A 17,002-nucleotide genomic window follows, 5' to 3' on the forward strand; every position below is an offset into this window, starting at 1 on the left:
TGCTTTTTGTGTCAGACCACACAAAACTGACATATTGGGGTGCCTGGTGGAAGTAAACAGAGGCAAAAAACAGCCACTTTTGTAGCAGTGCCTTCTGACTCCTATGGGGATCATTACATGTCGTTATTGTTTCTATGTCCTGCAATGAATATAACCAACTGTAAACTATTTTAATTCAATTTCTGGTTGCTTCTAGATGGGCCCTCTTCTTGTCAACTGCTACTCTTCATTCATTTTTTACAGTAGATCCAGATAATAGCATTATCAGCCCATTGCATTCCAGTATTTTCTCTGTTGTTCTCCCAGCTAGGCCAATTTTTATAGCAAAATTGATTTGCAACAGCTTTTCTCATTACATTCAAACATGGATATTTTTATGTTGAAGCTTTAAAGAAAACGTTAAAAAAAAACATTTTATCTTCTATAATACAGTCCTTGTGGGCTACAATATCACTTGTTCAAGAGAATAGAATTAGTTTTCTGAGATCAAAATATTTCTCCCTAATTCCTTAATATGAAGATACTGGCTATGATTATTCAGTAGCAAAAGACTGGATCACCAATAGATGTTCCTTTCTTATTGTTATTTAAAATACTCTATATCTGTGCTTTGATGGTCTTTTTTCTTTTCTAACAATCGCATCTTATAATTTTAAGAAAAAAATATAATCCATACATATAGATGATATTCAGTGTGTTAAATTGCTTTGAAGCAAAATATGAATGGATACTTATCTAGCTATGGTAGATTTCAGGGTAATTTTCCACCTGAAATGCATTAATTAAGCAACTTTGTGGCAACCATACATATCAGCGTATCTGATACGTTTTTGCACTTGGATCTGATCACCAAGACTTTCCAAAACAATTGGAATTTTATTACTGTAATAAAACAGAGACACAAATAGACAGGCAGGGAGACACACGCAGAGAGGGGGGGGAGAGAATGCCCCAGAGTCCATCTAAAACTTGTAATTGTGAATGTAGCAGAAGGGGGAGAGGAATAAAATACATACTAAATAATTATGGTAACTATGTTCAAATTATTATTTTATATTTAGACAAAATAGAATTTAGGAGTTTGTTTCTTCCATATTTTTACCTAGAAAAGATTGTGCAGTTGTGTATAACAGGAGAGAAAAGAAGGGAATTTAGAAGACATTATGACACCAACACTTTTATTTTAAATGCATTTCTTATAACCTCTAGATGAGAAATTTCAGTGTCTCCAGTACCTTATAGATGAAAGACTGTGTTTGTAACATGCAATTCCAATAATTTGCTATTTTCTTTCTAACTTTGCTGTTAGAAAGAAAACAGTGGAGCTGTTACTTCTTTTCAATATCCCTTTTGCAACACTAGGGGGCATTGTAGTAAGATCCATTGAAACTGGGGTGTGGTGCTTAGCAGACTCACACAATCGTTGTATAATATGCTTAATCAGGAGGCAGACATGCCCTAGTTATGCCCCACTCTCTTTCCAATGCTACCCACATTCTAATTTAATTTACTTTTCCCCCTCGGTAAACCTAACAAACTTCTTTTTTGGTCACTTCTATCATAGCATAGCACTTGACAAATTTCTTTTAATTTATTTTTATAAGTACAATTGCATTCATTTTATGCATAGGAAATAATCTATGTTCCCAGTACATTGGGTAGTGATGTTAAGTTTGGAAGTTAAGTTTAATTTGTCTATCTATTCATAATCATTTATCATGTTCTGACCACAGAAGCTCATCAAACTATATGCTCAGCACATTTCTTCCCTCCCTCCCGAAAGTCAGCATCATCCAATACGACAGGCTTCCTAAGAGTGGAAGATGTGGAAACGGAAATTGCATTTTTTCTTCTCCCTTTCCTAAAACCTAAAACCTTTTAACTAACTGACAACTTTTAATGAAAAATTCGTTGTGACTTTCTTATGAACTTGTTTACTCCATTTACGATGTCTTCCTTCGCAATTTGAATTCTCATTTTCCTCAACGACAGAGAGAAGGAAACTCTGTATGCAGAGTTGTATATCATGTTCCGCTCAGAAATTTGGGATTTTAAATAATTGCTGACTTGACATTACAAACAAGCCAGTGAATCCAGGCTAAATTAATGGAGTTTTGTGGCATTGCACTACTGATAAACATTATCTTTCACTGCTATGCATGTTGGGCTGGTCCTCATTAAATTGTAATAAATTGGCAACAATGTCTCAGCTTTTCCTGATAAGGACATCCACTTTTATTGTCTATATGCCCAAAAGGCTGAATTTGGTGGAGATTTTGAAAGGCTTTAGAGAAGCTTTTCCAAAGCCAGCATCCTTTGGATGGGCTAAACCAAAAACCCCTTCCTCTCAGCTACTGTAGCCATTTGGTACATTGGCTGAATCCAACTTTTGTAATTAGAGAACCCAATCAACTATGGCTTATTCAACAAACTGATAAGCGAGTAAAAAATGTGTCTCAGTATGATGTGCGAATTAGTACTATGAATTAAATCCCTCTCCAGACTTTCTCATTTGCGATCCTATGTCAATTGCTGAATTTGTATTTTAAGCAGCCTAGTATCTGTACAAGCTGGTGGCCGATTCATCTTGTAGCGCAAAATCCATTTACAATTGTATAAATATGGAGCTCAAAGAGGCCCTTCAGGCCATCAAATCTTACTCAGTATAGGAATCCAAATTAAAGCATAAATATCTGTCTAGCCTCTGTTTGAATATATCAAGTGAAAGAGAAGCCCTTCACCCGACCAAATACTTCATTCTTATTCCATAAAGTACCACAATTGGAATATAATTTTTAGCTTCATTATCTTTGCACCATTCTTGCAATCTAATCAATCAATTAATACATAGAGGCAATTAAGAACCTCTTTGAGACATCTGTGATAAATTTGTCACTATCTCTGTCATCAATTATATAAAGAAATATAAAGAAGACTGTTTATAACGTAAGAACTAATTAATGGACATCAATATTTTAATAACCATCACTATTAAGTGCAACAGAAGTACTGAACAATTTCAGTCCTGTCATCTGAGAAATAATGTTTCCAAAGTATAAAAAACACAATTTAAATAGAGAATTAATAGATTTATGATCTATTTGAAGATACTAGACTCTGAAGTACCCAAATTAATCTAATGTCAAAGATTTGGATGAATTAAAAAAATTAATGTCTTCCTATATAGAATTCTTTCAGGCTTCTAGAATTCATTGTCCCAAGACATGAGAAACCACACAAGATCGTTTATACAGGTTTAGAAATGGTTGACAAATTGATGGATGATGGATCAATAGTTTTTAACCATTATAAGTTCAGTTGATTTACTCCCTGTCCAGTCAATAGAAAATAAGACATCTTGAACAGCTTATCAACTTCTAAGAAATATCAAAGGAATTATTGTCTACAGACACATTTTCAGATTTATTGGACCCTTTATTTTCTACAGAAACTCAATTTTTGATATTTTATTAAAATATTTTACAGAAGAGATAACCTTGTATCATCTCATCATATTCCCCAGCTATCTCCAACGTTCCATAAAATTTAATTTAATTACAGAGTGTATTCTTTCTGTTCATGGTTGGAAATTTTTCTTCCCCTCATTCCCCTCAACCAGAAAGATAAAAGCTATGCCTTAAGCATTATATAAACCAAGTTCTACACATAGGTTTTATGCTACAAGATGGGGATGATTCCTTTAAAAGAATAAAATGTTAAAAGAGAAAAAAAGTGTACCAACAAATCCAAACTAATATGAATTAACTCAAAGTAGATTCATTTTGTTTCAAATATCTCCAGGAAACCTCTGCAGCTATCAAGTATTCCAAATACGAATATTTCAAGATAAAGATCAAATAATGAATGATAAAAAGATGTTCCTTCATATCTCCTATAATTTTGTTCCTTCTTATCTCCTATAATTTTGTTTATTAGTATTAGATTTCTAACCATCTTCACCCAGTATGTATTTATATTCCAATTATCCCCATCCCATATGACACAATGATGGGAGTGGTGGGAGATGCAGTGCTACAAGAATTGATTGAGAGGGGCCTAAATCTACCATCACTGGGGGGGGGGGGGTTGGAGCTACAAAAGGCTAACTAAAGAGGGTTCCTCCTGACCTTCCTACTTTCAAAGGACAGAGGTCATTCTTTCCTCAGTTATCGCCCTTTATTTCTACTACAGTTTTTGTCTTGATCCTGAGAGCATCTTTCATTGGCTCACAGAAACTCAAACGAGAATGTAAAATTCACTCACCTATTTACTTGCAGGATATTCTTGATGAGAAAGCAACAGAAGTCTAAGCCACTTAGACTTTTGTTGCTCTATGGAATCCCCGTCTTCTAGTTTCCACCAGTCCACAAGAGTCAGTAATGAGATGATAGCATACTCCAGAGGAGCTTCTAAGTCCTGACTCACGGTTAATTCTTTAATCTTGTCCTACCACCTGGCACTTGAGATGCTTCTGGATGTTCTAGATTCTACCTTTTTCCAAGGGCCAATAAACAACATTATCTTGCATTACCATGTGGTGTTACCTCCCTCCTAACCGTCTGTGTGTCCCCTTGAATTTTCATGGCATGCCCCTCCCATCTTACTACTACTAGCTGTACCATCCTTAGAATTATTGTAAATGTTGAGCGAGACTCAGAAAGTCTATATCTCCTTCCATATGTCGTATTAGTTTCATATCTTTACGTTAAGCTTCCTTAAAGGTTACAAGAAAATTAACTTTACTGGTTCTGAAGAAAGCAAAGTACCTGCCAAAAGTTGAAGCACTCTTTTGGTGAAATGTTTACCTGAAAAAAGTCCCATTAGTATATTTCAGAGAATGGGGGAAAGAAGAGAATAGGTCATGAACTGTATCTCTCTGACTCCAGTAATTTCAGATGGACCCTCATAGCTCCAGTTTACAGAACTATTCTTTAAATAATGTAAAACAACATTCTCTTTGAAAGAAGGAACAATTCCACCATAGTCTATATACATAAGATTTGTCATCTCTGCCCCTGTCTAAATTACAAGCACAGATCAGATGAATTCGTATTGTAAAATTGGTAGAGATCATTGAAAGAGGGGAAATTCCAGTTCCATTTAGCTAATAACTAAAGTATCCTTAAGGATAGAAATAGTAGCATAAAAAGGTCATTTCAACATAAGCCATTTTTTTAAAGAGACAGCAGTAAGTAGAGCCATTATTTGTCAACTGTGAAGTATAGAGCAGTGTCAAGTTTCAGCTTAGACTTAGAGAAAGAGTACTGTCTAGGCAGGAATATGCCAGTCTTCATTAGTTTGAGTCACCCCAGAAAAGCCATCTTATCAGTGTGTGCCCACCATTGATTTCCCCCCTCACAAATTGTACACTGTAACATTTGGTATCTATTGATTTCCATAGACTGATATTTAATTATATAGATACAATAATTTGCAGCAATTACTCTTTCATGCTCCATCCAGATATTATAATAATACCATTTAAGATATAGGGAGCTTCTGTAAATTTATCACTAAAACCCAGCTAGGCTTCCACATAGAGTTTACTTATTGTATTTCACCAGTAGGATTTTTAATTTGTGCAATCAAGATCTTAGAACATTTCTGTTTTTGTCTTAATTTATTAACCAACTACAAGTGATTTTATTAGTTTACATAACATTAAGGAATGATTAATGCAATATAACAATGATAGAGTTGCAAGATAAGAGCATAAAAATAGCACCAGGCTTATTACTCTACATAGGACATTTGAAAGACACCATTGGAAAGGCCCTGTTTTGCTAAATCAAAATCTGTTTCTCCTATTGATGGTACTTTAGGATGTATCTCGTTGAAAGCACAAACAGAACAGATGCTCTTCCAAATATTTATCTGTTTGTTACTTCTAGCATTAATATTTTGACTAAATCTGACATTTTATTCTTCCAAATGTCGCCTAGTAATATTCTTGATGTTTCTGCAACTTCTGGCCCCATAAATAATGTCAGAATCACATTGTTTAAATTTCCTGAAGAAAATATGCTCCTGAAGAAAATATACTCTTTCTGTGTTAGCATCTGGAATTGGATTACTACTTAGCTTCCTTCCCAGATGGACGGTAAATTTATTATCATTCTGACTTTCCCTGGAGTTGAGGAGGATCTGCAATTAAACATAATAGGTGTTTAGCTTCATATATGCAATACTATTTGGACAGATTCACTGGTCTACGGTGTAAATCAGTTAATATGACATACACAGCTCATTAACATTCAGATGATACATGACACAGGTACGTATATTCCATATATAGTGCATAAGTATGTAGTACATGTAGTAAGGTAAAGATAAAGGTTCCCCTCACACATATGTGCTATCATGTTTCCCCAAAAATAAGACAGGGACTTATTTTCTTTTTACCCCCCGAAATAAACGCCTGACAATATTTTTGGGGAGGTCTTATTATTTGTGAAAAGCAAGAGACCTATTAACCTCGGCCCTTGGTCCTTGGATCAGCTGATCTCGAGAGGGTCGGAAGTTCTGTGTCTGTTTCTGGCACACTCTTGCCAGCCCTAGTGTCACTGGGCCTGCTGCTCTTCTTGTGGCAGCCACTAAAAGAAGGGGCGCAGTAGCTAGGGTTTGTGAGAGTGTCCTCCGTGAGGCCATTCTGCATGGATGGCAGGTGCATGTGGGGCGGGTGGGGGATGTTCCCCCCCTTCATCCCCAGGAAATGATGGAGACCAGCTGCACATACAGTTAAATATTTTTGAGGAGGGCTTATTTTTGGGGAAGGGCTTATTTTAGCACATGCGCTCAAAAGCCCAATTGGGCTTATTATTCATGGAGGTTTTATTTTAGGGGAAACAGGGTAGTTGTTCCTAACTCTAGGGGGTGCTGCTCATCTCTGTTTCAAAGGTGAAGAGCCAAAGCTGTATGAAGACGTCTCTGTAGTCATGTGGCTGGCATGACTAAACACTGAAGGCACGTGGAACACTGTTACCTACCCAACAAAGTGGCCCCTATTTTTCTACTTGGATTTTTTTTACATGCTTTCGAACTGCTAGGTTGTCAGAAGCTGGGACAAGTAACAGAAACTCACTCTGTTATGCAGTGCTAGGGACTTGAACTGCCAACCTTTCTGATCGACAAGCTTAGCATCTTAGCCATTGAGCCACCACGTCCCATATAAATGTAGTACATAAATACAATCCATGTTATAAGCATATTAGGAACTCTGTATTAGAATAAGATGTAATTACTCATATAGAAAAACTCAATGAGACTAAATACAGGAATTTTTGGTTCTCATAATTTTGTGATTTGTTATAATACCCAATTTATATATCTGGGATAAAGAGTGTTCATCCTTCTTTTTGCAGCAGCAGTTGTTTAGTAATCCAGCAAGGACAATATCTTGCAGAATTGTTTTAGCTCTCTAACCACTTAGTATGAATGAGCCGGTGCAGCTGGAGCGTGTTTGCCGTAGTGCCTCCTGGTTTTATTTTATCAATTTTTAGTACTCCTACTGGATTCTTTTTTATTTAATTAACATTTTTTGGTGGAGATAACAGCATAGAACATAATGCAAACATAAGGCCAATTTGCATTTACTAGACTTTTCCGATATGGGGGAGAGGGGGCAAAATGAAAGCCAGCTCTTCTCACAAACAACTAGTCCAATAACTTCCTTTATGGAGTCTAAGTTAAAGACTAAAATGGCAAAGAACAACCAGATAATTCAGAGTATGGAGAATTCAGAGTATGGAGAGTTTACCTGGGAAAATGTAACTGAGTTTATGGCAAAGCAATGCCTTCTCACAGCGCAAACGGTGGTTTCAATATTTGAACAATTAATTGCCATCCAACATGATGTAGAGTCATTGAAAAAAGATTTAGCTGTTTTTCTTCAAATACAATATCGGGCCCCAAGTACTCCCACTAAAGTTCTGGCAGAAGATTTGATTAACTCCCATTCGCAGGATAAGGAAAAGGAAATAGATCAAAGAGACAGAGAAACAGTTAAAGAGATGGATAAAAGGAGTCAGTCCTCTCAGAAAAACAGTCTCCCCCTCAGACAAGGCAACGAGAGGAAAAGGTATCAATAAAAAAGAAATCAGGAAAGCATCCCTCCCTCAATTACAACAATCACATCGCTCCCTACAAACACAAAGGATAGCTCTTAGAATCCATTTGAATGGACTTAATTATGGATGTTGGAATTCCAGAAGTGCAATATTAAATTCCCTAAGCCAGCTTCTTCACTGTCACAGGGGCATGATTGATCTCCGTGCTGTGGAGTGGTTACCTGAGGCCCCAAATTGGAAGTGGATCCTTCTGTCTTTCAAACAGCCCACCATACCACAGATGTTATTCAAGATGAAGGCATATTTAGCCTCCTTCCAAATCTTTCCCATCAGAGTCTTTGGTGAAGAAAGGGTTATTCGACTAATAGCTAACATGCGAGTCTCCAAGGTGACTGACAACACCTCATTTTCAACCTTGGAAAAGAAAGAGAATGATAGTGGGAGTCAACCAGTCTTGCCCAGAGAAGAGATACTTAACAACACAGAAGCTGGTCTCATTAACACTTTTGGTGCTCTCCCAAGGAAAGTATGAATGAGAAGCTAAAAACTGAGTGTGTCAGATATAAGAGAGTAAACCGTTCCAAACACGATTGCAGAAAATATGACAGTGGTCAATGCCTGGAATGCACTACCTGACTCCATTGTTACATCCTCAAACCCCCACAGCTTCAACTGTCTACCGTGGACCTCACCCCTTTCCTAAGAAGTCTGTAAAGGGGGCATGCATAAGTGCACCAGCATTTCTACTGTCCCTATCCTACCGTCCCCATTCATTTGTATTCATTTCTTTCGTTCATATCTATGTTTATACTTATATCTGTGATCTCGTACATGTTTGACAAATAAATAAATAAAATATGTAGAGACATTGAAGAGTTTTGAACTGGCTTATTGGGTAGTTGAGAAGATGCTAGATCACTCTCTCTGAGCAGGGCATTCTCCAGATGGAAATATAACCTCCAGATTTTTAGCCAGCATCTATAGTAAGTGAAAAGCTTTGGGAATTGCAGTCCCAATCCATTTAGAGCTAATCCAGGTAGGGAAGCTAGTTTTAAAAAGGAGCATACTATCTTTCCCTGCTTGAAGGTTCCACGACAAAACCGCGTTCGACTAAACCACGCTCGACGAAACCGCGGAGCTGACGTCATCAACAGGGCGATAACAGCGCGGAGACAGAAGCACGCTATTAACGCTAAACCTAAAATTAACCCCTAAACCTAAACCTAACCCCCCTAAACCTAACCCTTAACCTAACCCTAAACCTAAACCTAAACCTAATCCTTAACCTAACCCTAAACCTAATCCTAACCCTTAACCTAACCCTAAACCTAACCCTAACCCTTAACCTAACCCTAACCCTAACCCTAACCCTAACCCTTAACCTAACCCTAAAGCTAACCCTAAAGCTAACCCTAAAGCTAACCCTTATCTTAAGTTGAATCGGCTTGCTTTCAAAGCGCTATTTAAAGCACCCTTCTTTCTCCGCGCTCGCTGTTGTCGCCCTGTTGATGACGTCAGCAACGCGGTTTAATCAGGCGCGGCTTAGTCGAGCACGGTTTTGTCGTGCCACGTGCTTGAAGGCTGTAATGGCCCTTTGAAGCCTATATGCCATAAGGAATAAGAAGAAAGCCTAAATTTTGTTTAACAGAGTGGCAAATTTACTTTTAGTTATATTACATTAGTAAATATAGACTACATTATGTAAACACTAAGTCATTCAATATGTGTACATGTGCATGTGTGTCTGTGTATATGTATATGTACCAGAGGTAGGTGGTGCCTATCGGTTTCTTACCGGTTCAGCTGAACCGGTGCTGGTTTGTTGGCCTGGGTCGCTGAACTGGCAGTAATGCTGGCAGCAGCCCTCCCCTGATATGTACCATATGTAGATGTAGACCTAGATGTAGATTTATTTCAGCTTTAAAGCATAGAGGCTCAGGGCTCTTCTGTCAGATTTTGGAGCCAGGTGTATTCCTGGCCAAAAGCTTTAGAATGTAACAGTTGGATTTTGCATATGATATTTCTTCTAATTCTGCTGTTATAAGACATGACAGTTTTATGGAGGCAGTGATGAGATCCAGGAATCAGAGTGGGTGGCATTGAACATCAGATTGACTGAGCCACAGTATTCAATATATTGTTTGGCAGACTTCTTTAACTTCTATTCAGCTGAAGTGCATTTCTTCAGACCTTTAGCAATCTTTGTGAGAAAGCAATCGAGGAACTCTGTCATTGGAGAGTTTAAAAATATACCAAGAAAACTGGGCCAATGAAATTGTTCTTGTCACATTTGGGCGGAAAAAAAACCTCTCCCAGAATGATAGGGGGCACCTATTAGCTTGTAGCTTGTAAGTGGATGGGATGGGTTTGGGTGGTGCTTCTGGTTGCCTTTTACAGTGGATAGTGCTTTACGATTAAGCCTATCTCAGAGGATCCCCTCCTTCAGTAACTGCTTTATCTCTCAGTAGACAGCCAGGTCTAGCAAAAGCAAGCGTCCTCCCTGGTAGCTTCTCCCCAGCTTCTCTGCAACATTATTGGCACCATTAATCCCTGCATTGGGATACTGCTATGGATTAATTTGTGAAAGGGAAGGGAAGGGAAAGGGGGGAAAAGGAAAAGGAAGGGAAGGGAGTTTCCAAATCTGCAGTTATTGTAGGATTATCATTCCTGTGCCATTGAGGCATGCTAGTTTGACAAGGAAGTATTGTAGATACAGAATCTTGGCCACATATGAAGGCTGAGCTCAATGAAGGTTCTCATATGAAGGTTAGTTCTCAATGGCTGCAAGAAAGATTTGGGGACCCAGGTTATTATTAAACCTGGATTGCATTGAGAAAAACTTAAATGTTAATACAAGTGATCCAAGTTCTCAGAATTATCCCTTCTAACCCCAATAACCCAATTCTTGATCATTATGAATGTTAGGGTAGCCAGTTTTAATTTCAGCTCATTTCTATGGTTGCATCCTCAATGGTAGTTTGATGTGGAAATACCTACTTGCATTACTTCCATGCAACATTTTAAACAAACTGCTGTTCAAAGCACTGGAACAGATTGGTGGGTTTTCCACTAAGTTAAGTTTTCCATTTAAGTTGCCTTGCTTTATCTAGAACGATACAGCTGACAAAAGTCGAATCCCGCCCTACATCTTTGAGGATTGATTATTTCTTTATTCTCCTTCTAAAGAAATGATGTTATACCAATGCCAACCTGTAGGGAGCAGGAGACAAGAATTAATATAGACATCTTCACCAGTTTGCAGCTTAGCCTGGATTTTTACAAAGAAAATAATCAAAGATAAATAAATAATCAAATGTCAAAGAAAAACGTGTATGTGTTAAGCTGCAGCTCTGGAAACATACTTCGCAGCTCAAAAGCTCGATTGTAGGACAATAAACATAAAGCAAATGAATTTATATTTGTTTTAATCTGACAAGCACTTCCAATTTATTTGTTTTTTCTCTGGGACACATCACAGTCTGGTGGTCCTGGCTTTAATGTAATCAGTTGGTAAAATCACAGGAATGGATTGCCTCTCACTTAATAAAATACCTTTTACAAAAGCATCAAAATGGTGTTCTTTATAAATGTAACTAATCAGTGAATGACCTTTTCACCCAAAGGTTTTGATTTTCAAAAGTAGGCCATATGTACAAAAGGTAGCTTTAAAGACTTGTGCGTAAAGTGAGAGCACAGGAGCTCCCATTGTCTATCGCTGTTAGGGCTGATGATGAGAGTTGGAGTTCAAGGATAAGATGACCAGACGTCCCGCTTTTGGCAGGACAGTCACGATTTTCTACAATTTGTCCCACGTCCCGCATCGTTATTAAAAAGTCCCGATTTTTCATTTTTAAGTCCAGCCAATCAGCGGGCTGGGGGCAGAAAAGTTTAAGTTTAAAAGCTTCGCGCTGCTCAAGTCTTCCATTTCACCTTCACCTTCTTGCTGCTTCAGGTAAGCAACTCTGGTTGCGGGACTCAGGAGGCTTTGGGTGGGCGGCGGCAGTCTACCTTTTGCAAGGGAAGGTCTTCCCTTGCAAAGGCCTTTCCTAGTGAGGCCGTGGGCTGGCAGTAGCCATCGCGGCCTAGCTTTCGCCTTTTCTAGCGAGGCCACGGGCTGGCAGTAGCTGCCGCGGTCTAGCTTTCACAAGGGAAGGCCTTCCCTTGCAAAGGCCTTCCCTAGCGAGGCCGCAGGCTGGCAGTAGCCACCGTTGCCTAGCTTTCGCCTTCCCTAGTGAGGCTGCGGGCTGGCAGTAGCCACCACGGCCTAGCTTTCACAAGAGAAGGCCTTCCCTTGCGAAGGCCTTCCCTAGCGAGGCCGCGGGCTGGAAGTAGCTGCCACGGCCTAGCTTTCCCCCTGCTCCCCCTCTCCTGCTTAGTAACCCTAGCCTTGTTGTCCCTCCACAGTCCAGTCCAGTGTCTTACCTGTTCCTGCTGCCTCTCTGCCTTCCTGGTCTCTGTTGCTTCCATCCATCGTTGCAAGGATCCATTGCATCGGAGGTCTGCTGATTCTGCCTGCCTGCTGGTAAGTGTTTTTTTCTTTTATTTTTTTTAATGTATTTTAAAATAATGTTTTATTTATTTATAGGATTTTTTAAAATAGTTTTATTCTGTGTGGATTCTTTTTTTAAATTGTCTTAGACTATTAAAAAAAAGATTATATCCAAAATAAATTGAAATAAACCATTTTTAAAAATTCTATGCACAATACTTTGAAATGTATTGTGCATAGAATTTTTAAAAATAGTTTTACTTCAATTTATTCTGTGTCGATTCTTTTTTAAAAATTGTTAGACTATTTAAAAAAAGATTCTACCCAAAATAAATTAAAATAACATTTGAAAGTATTGTGCGTAGAATTTTTAAAAATGGTTTTTTTCAATTTATTTTGGATAGAATCTTTTTTTAAATAGTCAGGAGTCATTGACACTCAATTTGCACTTTTAATAATCAGGAAGCACATACTGAGTTTCTTTGAAAGAAAATCCAATAATTTAAAAATCCAATAATTTCTTTCCTAGTATAATTTGATTGCCTATTAGTAACCTATGACTATCACTAAGTATTGTAGCTTATGATTCTTGATGAATGTATTCTATTTTATTTTTCTTTATGTACACTGAGAGCATATTCACCAAAGACAAATTCCTTGTGTGTCCAATCACACTTAGCTAATAAACTATTCTACTCTACTCTACTCTATTCATTTCTATTTCAATTCTAATAAGGAGTTTAGCTTCTCTCTCTTGAAAATGTAAGCTAGCATAAGGCATTATAATGCAAGCTAGCCTTAACTTTCAAACAGTTCATTTAGTGACCAAAGTTACAATGGCATTGAAAAAAGTGACTGATTACCATCTTTCACACTTAGCGACCATTTTTCACACGTAGCGACCATTTTTCACACTTAGCGATCGTTGCAGCATCCTCATGGTCACGTGATCAAAATTTTGATGTTTGGCAACAGATTCGTATTTATGATGGTTTCAGTGTCCTGGGGTCATGTAATCGCCTTTTGTGACCTTTTGACAAAGTCAAATGGGGAAACCAGATTCACTTATGTTACTAACTTATCAGCTGCAGTTATTCACTTAAGAACTGTGGCAAGAAAGGTGGTATAATGGGGCAAAATTCATCTAACAAATGTCTCACTTAGGAACAAAAATTTTGGGCTCAGCTGTGGTCGTAAGTCAAGGACTACCTGTACATTAACCAACCTTTCTCTGGAGACAGCATGGTCATTCTCACTGCTTCAAATGGGGGGGGGGTCTTGGGGAGCAAAAAGTTTTTTGTTCCTACACTTACACATCATGTCTCCTTGGATGAGCAGCCAGGGATAGAATCTGATTCCTTTAGGTCAGTGCTTCTCAACCTTTGTTCCACCTGAAGATGCGTGGACTTCAACTCCCAATTCCCCAGCCAGCTGACTTGATGGATTCTGGGAGTTGAAGTGCATGCATCTTCAGGTGGACCAAGGTTGAGAAACACTGCTTTAGATGGAGAGAAAAGTTGATGGAAAGAATCCTAAAAGCTACTTAATGCTAACAGTAAAATAACTAGATAAAAGCAGAGATTGAGTCTCTAAATCAGTGATGGGCAACCTTTTTGGCGTGGTGTGTCAAAAATCGGCAAAAAATCGAGCATAACTCGCGTTGTGTGTCACTTCGACAAAAACATAATTTTGCGCAATTTATAGTTTAAACTACAAAAATATATAATTGCAATATAATTGTATTTAATAAACCAAAAACAAATTATTTAACATAGCTGCTTAGTAACTTCTTTGTTCATCAGTCGATTTCGTATGTTGCCCTTGATATTATTATCAGTATCACTTACCAACGGTCCTGCTTAGCAACCAAAATGTTGGCTCAGAAACTCTGGCATTGAAGCATGCAAGTCTTAAAGCTGTCAAGTTACAAGAACCTTGCACCCCTAACCCTTTAGGAAAAAAACCCCAGGGGTCTTCAAACCTGACAGCTTTAAGCCTTGTGGACTTCAACTCTTCAACTAAAAGAGAGACTGATAAATATTAAAAATATAAAACCAAAAAGCAGCTACTGCAGTGGCTTAGAATTTTACTCAATTACTGTTGAGCCCATGGAAAGTTCTGCAGCCCCAGGAGCAAAGGAAGGGGGACGGAGAGAGAGAGATTGGCTGTTTGGGGTGCTTGAAACCACCTGGCCCTCCCCAAAGGAAACCCTCATTTGCAGGATGAGCCTCGACTGGCTCTGCCCAGCGGGGTTACCCCAAGCGCCATTGGGCAGCGACGGATGCTTATCCTTTTTCCTTCGGCTGCTTCAGCTGGGACTTCAGACACCCCAAGGGAGGGACTTTATCGGGCCTCCCCCTCCCCACCCTTTGAATGAAGGTGTGATAGGGCTCCTCCATCCCTGCTCTTTAACCCAGCCAGAATTACAGGAGGGCTGCCCCCGTTCTGCTTTCCGGGGTGGATCTTAGCCGAGGGACACCAAGACCCCAGAATGGGTGGGTGGGGGCTGGGGGAAGGGCTTCTTGACGGAGGCCACGATCGACTTTTGGAAGTTGTGTTTTCGTAAAATAAGATCAACCTTTGGATGTGTTTGTTCCGCTCGGCCAGCGGCGTTTTCTCCCACTTAATCCCGGCGGATCCTGATATCTGAGCTGGAAAACTGCAACCCCCCCGGAAATGATGACGCCCCGCTGAGTAGCTGGGACTTGCAGAAACAGGCTGCAGAGAGAGAAGCGTTCGATCCGTAATCCGTCTGTGGGGGGGCGCTGGGGACAGGCCGGGCCCCTTCTTCCCACCTCTATCCCCCCCCACTCTTGAGGGACAAGCCCTTTCCCCTGTCCCAACGGTGGAATTTGAGGCTACCTCTGCTTTCCCTCTCCCTCCCTCAGTTGTGCAGCAGCGGCAGTGGCAGCTCTCAGCCTGGGCAGCAGCGTCACGCAGGCTGTGGAAGGAGGGGGAGGAGGAGGGAACCAAAGAGAGCTTTTACCGAGTCTGCGCCCCACAGCCAGGACCGTCCTGGCTCCTCAAGCCGCGTTTCTTCCTGCAAAGCCCTTCTGGCGTCAAGCGGAACTCTCGGGTTGCCCGAAGGGCTTTGCAGGAAGAAACGCGGCTTGAGGCGCAAGGACGATCCTGGATGTGGGGCGCAGACCCGGTAAAAGCCTCTCTTTGGTTCCCTCCTCCTCCTCCTCCTCCTCCTTTCACAGCCTGCGTGACGCTGCCGCCCAGGCTGAGAGCTGCCGCTGAAACAAGTTTGGGGAGCATGTGCGTGTCACCCGAAATGGCTACGCGTGTCAGCACTGACACGCGTGTCATAGGTTCGCCATCACTGCTCTAAATCATAGTTAGATAGTAATATTCTTTTTGCCTTACAATGAAGAGTAATGGGGACCATTTTTAAAAACCTAGCAAGGAGGGAAGTGTGTCAAAGTATTGTGCATAGAATTTTTAAAAATGGTTTATTTCAATTTATTTTGGATAGAAACTTTTTTAAAATAGTCTAAGACAATTTAAAAAAAGATTCCACACAGAATAAATTGAAGTAAAACATTTCAAACTATTCCACACAGAATAAATTGAAGTAAAACTATTTTTAAAAATTCTATGCACAATACATTTCAAAGTATTGAGTATAGAATTTTTAAAATGGTTTTACTTCAATTTATTCTGTGTGGAATAGTTTGAAATGGTTACAGTGTAAATTATTGCTGGTGTAATACTTAATAATGGTTTTTAAGGATTTCTTTTATTTATAGAATATCTTTTTTAATTACTTGGGGGGGGATTTTATTTTTTAATTATTTATAAAATATATTTACTACAAAAAATGTTCCTTTTTGCAAATGTTTTCTTCGTGATGCAATATGTTCAGACCAGATTTATGTATCTCAAAGTGGCTGCTATTCTATGGGCAGGCCAGGTTGGTGCAAGGCAGCTTTGCCAGATTTAGTGTGTTTCACCCTTGTTGAATTTTATATCGTATAAAATCATATAATATTTTTTTTTAGATTATTAACATAATGAGTAAGAAAAGAGGATGCAAATTCAACAATGATCTAAGAAGTGAATTTCCTTTTCTTAAAAAAACCAAAAACGATCACATAGTAAAATGTGAGAAATGTAATGCTGAATTTTCTATTTCGCACGGCGGGAAGAATGATATTTCAAAACACTTGGAGACACAGAAACATAAAAGATATTTAGATACTGCTGCATCTTCCTCCAAAATACAGGATTTTTTTTCGGAAAACAACTTATGGAGACGAAGAAAAGAAATTAACATTAGCAGAAGGACTTATGTCTTTTCATGCTATTAATCACAATCATTCCTTCAGATCTGTGGACCGTACATCACAAATGTCAAAAAGTTATTCAATAAAAATTTTGCCTGTGCTAAAACAAAATCCGAGGCAATTGTATGTAATATGCTTTCCCCATATGCATTTTCAGA

General features: G+C 38.9%; 1 protein-coding gene across 3 annotated transcripts in view; it reads right to left on the reverse strand.

The window, feature by feature from the left end:
• SLC4A1 (solute carrier family 4 member 1 (Diego blood group)) overlaps positions 1-4,464 on the reverse strand; it is a 62,875-nt gene extending 58,411 nt beyond the window's left edge. For 2 of the 3 annotated variants that reach the window (XM_032235019.1, XM_032235018.1), the window contains exon 1: positions 4,264-4,464. The gene's annotated coding sequence lies outside the window, so the exon portion shown is untranslated. The remainder of the gene's footprint in view (positions 1-4,263) is intronic. The other variant, XM_032235022.1, reaches the window with a different exon arrangement.
• Positions 4,465-17,002: the final 12,538 nt, after the last annotated feature.

The sequence above is a fragment of the Thamnophis elegans genome, chromosome Z (assembly GCF_009769535.1).
Source record: "Thamnophis elegans isolate rThaEle1 chromosome Z, rThaEle1.pri, whole genome shotgun sequence".
In the NCBI taxonomy this organism is placed as follows: Eukaryota; Metazoa; Chordata; class Lepidosauria; order Squamata; family Colubridae; genus Thamnophis; species Thamnophis elegans.